Consider the following 4,666-nt stretch of genomic DNA (forward strand, 5'->3'; position numbering starts at 1 on the left):
GTAATTGTCTCTCTCTATATATCTTTCTACTTTATATCTACCCACACCATATCGGGGCTTTTGTATTCCTTGCGTAAATTGGAAACATTTAGGCTTAAGTTACTATTTTTTCATTATTAATAGTCCTGGTTCTAAGGGAGTGCTAGAGATCTCGACGGAGATGGATAACAGCTTTTTAGTAAAGGGAGCGATCGTTGTGTGCTTTCTAATTTCCATTCAGAATTTGTATAAAACTTGTTTTTCATGCTGCCAGCCAGGACCAATGGCCACGTAAACACAAAGTTTTGGGAGTTACATACGCATTTATGCGGGATTCACTCTTGAAATAGCAATAATTAACATTGATTGCCATGGCATTGTTTGTTTCTGAATAAAGCAGCCTTTTTCACTGAAATGGTCGTTGAATAGTTGCTGACTTACTCACTCATAACAGTGCTTTTCCGCCACCTACTGGAAGTAACTATGTAAAAATCGCATGTGCTGAAATAGTTGAAAAATCCCCACCAACACACAGACTGACAGCCTGTTTTGGCACAATCTATATGTTTAATATCTAATAAACAAGTTTCATCCATTTAATCAAGTCTTTTGGAACAAACATTATTATCAGAGTGTCACATAATCCACATTAATCATCCAGTTGTTTTTAGGGTAAAAACTACATTGGTAAAAAAAAGCTAGAATCATTCTGTTGGATGTACACTACTGTTCAAAAGTTCACGAGTCTCTTCTGCTCACCAAGCCTGCATTGATTTGATGCAAAATACAGTAAAAACAGTAATTTTATGAAATATTACTACAATTTAAAATAATAATACAATAAAATATCATTTATTTCTGTGATCAAAGCTGAATTTTCACCATCGTTTCTCAAGTCTTCATCACATGATCCTTCAGATCTGAAATATAAACTTTTGTAGCATTATACACTACCATTTAAAAGCTTGTGGTCAGTAAGAATGTATTTTAAAAAAATGTTGGGAAAGAAATTAATACTTTTATTCAGTATGGTTGCATTAAATTGATCAAAAGTGACAGTAAAGACATTTATAATGTAACAAAAGATTCTATTTCAAATAGAAACTGTTCTTTTGAACTTTCTATTGATCAAAAAATCCTGAAAAATAAAATAAATGTTTATTACATAAATGTTTGTTGATCATCAGATCATCATATTATAGTGATTTCTGACGGATCATGTGACCCTGAAGACTGGAGTAATGATGCTGAAAATTCAGCGTTGATCATGCATTTTACTATATATTCACATAGAAAACAATATTTCACAATATTACTGTTTTTTTTTATCAAATCAATGCAGCTTTGAGCAGAAGAGACTTTTAAAAACATTTTAAAAATAAAAATATTGAAACCAAAACATGGCATTGTCTAGTGTGCAGGTAAAGAGGACCTCCAAGGCAAGCACAGTCCATTCCAGTTTAGCAGAGGGCAGTGGCAGGAGCTCAGCACAGGTTAGCAGCGACAAGATCTCAGAAGAGGACAAATGCAGTGATAACAGCTTTATATGGGTCTGTACCACCAACAGCAGCTCAGCACAGGTCAACAAAAGCAAAGAGCAGGTCAGCAACAGCTCAGAACAGCTAACTCCCACCAACAGCTCTGAACGGCTCAGCACCACAAAAACTCAGAGCAAGGAAGTTGATAACTGGAGAAATCAGTTAGAGATATGGAGGAAACAATACTCCCCATGGCTGTACATCAATGAAAACAAAATTGGATGTATTGCATGTAGAAATGTTAAACGAATGTGTACAAACAAAAAAGGTGTTCAAGTGGCAGAAGAGTGGGCTCTAGGGAGGGTCCAAGCAATGAATGTACGTGCCATGAGAAAAAAAATATACAAACACCGGGACAGTCAGGCTCATCAGAGGGCTCTAGAAATTGAAGCCCAGAAAGAAAAAGAGATCCTCCCCACACTAACAGAGAAGGTTAACGATGAGCTTGTCAGAGAAACAGCCAACAGTATAAGAACAGCCTACTTTGTGGCAAAAGAGAGATTAGCATTCAGTAAAATGAGCAGACTGATAATGCTGCAAGAGATCAGTGGAGGAAAAATGGGCCCTTCACACCGATCGGATCATACGTGTATCGCTATGATTGAACACATTGCCACTAAAATGAAAAAGTCAATGATAACCGCATTGAAGTCCAATGATTCTTTTGTGAGTTTGACAGTTGATGAAAGCAGTAACTTTGGCAAAAGCTATTTAATAATTTACTTGAGAGCAGATGTGACAGGCAAAGATGACATTGAAAACATTTTCCTTGATCTTGTAGAGCTAGATAAGGGAACAACAGCAGAAGCATTGTATCAAGCTCTTAAGAAAACCCTTTTGACAGCAGGTTTGGAAGATGAATATTTAAAATCACACCTGATCAGCATCGCCACAGATGGAGCATCAGTCATGACAGGAAGAGACAGTGGACTGATTGCAAAGTTGAGAAAAGACTTCCCTTCATTGAAGAGCATTCATTGTCTTGCACACAAGCTAGAGTTGGCAGTGCATGATGCATGCAAGTCTGTAACTGGATGTAACCACTTTGAAATCTTTATTTCAAAGTTGTATACGTTTTACCACCAATCTCCAAAAAATGCCAGACTGCTCTATGATGCTGCCACTCATGTTAACATCTCACTGCTGAAGATTGGGCAGGTTTTCTCCATTCGCTGGGTTGCCAGCAGTTTCAGCACTGTCAGAGCTGTTTGGCGGGACTTTCCAGCACTTGCCACACAAATGCTGAAAGCTTCTGTGGATGTTTCCCGCACTGATTTGGATCGACGAAAATGCATTGGACTATTAAGGAAACTCAGCGGCACAGGTTTTGTTAAAGACCTTGCACTGATGAAAGATGTGCTGCGTGAGTTACAAAGCCTCTCTCTGAAACTGCAGAATCGAAACACATCTCTCACTGATGCCAGTCGGTGGACTCTTTTGACTATGGAGGTCCTGGAGGCCATGAAAACAACACCAGGAAAGTCATTCGCAAAGGCAGAAGGGAGGATAACAGCATGCATGTTCAAAGGCATCACACTAGAAGCCACCAAGGAGAATATCAACAAGAGGCAGTTCCTACAGGCCGTCATTGATAATCTCTCTGTACGTCTCCCTGACTCAGACCTTACTGAGCTTCTGACTCCACTCGAACCATCCTGTTGGCCCAAAGACCGTAATTCCCTTGTCCTGTATGGTGAAAAGGAAATTCATGACCTTGCTAAGCATCTAGGAGTAACCAGCAGAGCTGCTGTTGAAGAGTATAGGTTGTGGAAACTTGAAGGTAACAGTCCTGGGAAGACGATCAAGAGGCTGATTACAGCTAGCAAAACCTACCTGGCCACCTCAGCTGAATGTGAACGCGGATTTTCAGCCATGAGTGATACCGCTAACAAGAGGAGAAATTGCCTGAGGGCCAAAAGCCTTTCTTCTGTCCTGTTTCTAGACGTCAATGGCCCTCCAGTGGAGCAGTTTGACCCAAAATCGTTTGTGCTCTCTTGGTTGAAAGACGGCCATCGGCTGTCAACTGCAACCAAAACAGGAAGGCAAGCACAGACAAAACCAGACAGACCACTGTGGTCTGTTCTAGATTAACATTTTTTCTTTCACCAACATTGCCTGTCACATGTGAACTCTTTGCTCTGCCATCTACCTTGTTTGCTTGCTTGGGCTTCCCAGAGCATTAAAAAACCACTCCTGATGCTTGTTTGTAAAGCATTTGGTGTACTTTAAAAAATACTGCAGTGACAATCAGTCTTTGTCTGGCTTGAATGTTATAAATACTTACTATCTGTGCACTCATGGAAGGACTCTTCGTCTTGTGTTTTCCTGGATGTTATTTGTGTCTCAGATATGACTTGATACGTGTTTTCTGTAACACATTATATATAGTTAACTTATGTTCAGTTCTCCATTTCAGTTGTGGGAAAAGAAACTGAGTTTATATATACTTTCTGTTGAAGAGGTCATTTCTCATTTGAGATTTTTGTTATCCCTGCTTCTGAAGAAATTGGATGCTTACCAGTAAATACTTACCGGTCCTGAGTTTTGGTTTATGTCTTCATCCACTGGTTCCTGAAATTACTTTGATGTTTGTTATGGATGAATCCTGAGTTGACTTTTGAGAATCTCCTGGACATGCCTATGTTAAACTTATAAACTATTCCAAAGACTGTATCCTGTTTGCCCAGTTGTCCTGTACTCTTTGAGTAAAGTTCCCGCACCTGGGTTCATACCTATCTACATCATTACAGCCTGATAGTATTTTTCCATTCTTTTGCTAATGTTTAAGTAATAAAAAAGTTGTGAAGATAGATATCCTTTTGAAGTTACTCACTGCTCTTTTATCACTGCTTTCGGAGACATTATGAAATAATTATTCCTGTGCCACTGTTGAATCTGACAGTGATACCATCCAGTGAGTCTGGAAGCCATCTGATTATTTTCTACTGTTTTTGAAACATTTCAATGTATTTTGAAGTTACTTGCTTTTACGGGTCTTCAAGAGCCTTATATGTAGTGCCTTGGTATATTTGCCATAGTTGCTGTTTTGGGTCTGCTGCCCTCTAAATCCAGTATTACTTTAGTAAGTAATTTAAAAGAATAATTATATATATATATATATATATATATATATATATATATATATATAT

The 4,666-nt window shown here is 38.5% G+C and overlaps 1 pseudogene; it reads left to right on the forward strand.

Moving 5' to 3' along the window:
• Positions 1–1,286: 1,286 nt before the first annotated feature.
• LOC143746574 (E3 SUMO-protein ligase KIAA1586-like) lies at positions 1,287–4,411 on the forward strand (annotated as a pseudogene).
• Positions 4,412–4,666: the final 255 nt, after the last annotated feature.

Source organism: Siphateles boraxobius, unplaced genomic scaffold (assembly GCF_051911475.1).
Source record: "Siphateles boraxobius isolate OS27281-9 unplaced genomic scaffold, OSU_SipBor_1 100, whole genome shotgun sequence".
NCBI classification, from domain to species: domain Eukaryota; kingdom Metazoa; phylum Chordata; class Actinopteri; order Cypriniformes; family Leuciscidae; genus Siphateles; species Siphateles boraxobius.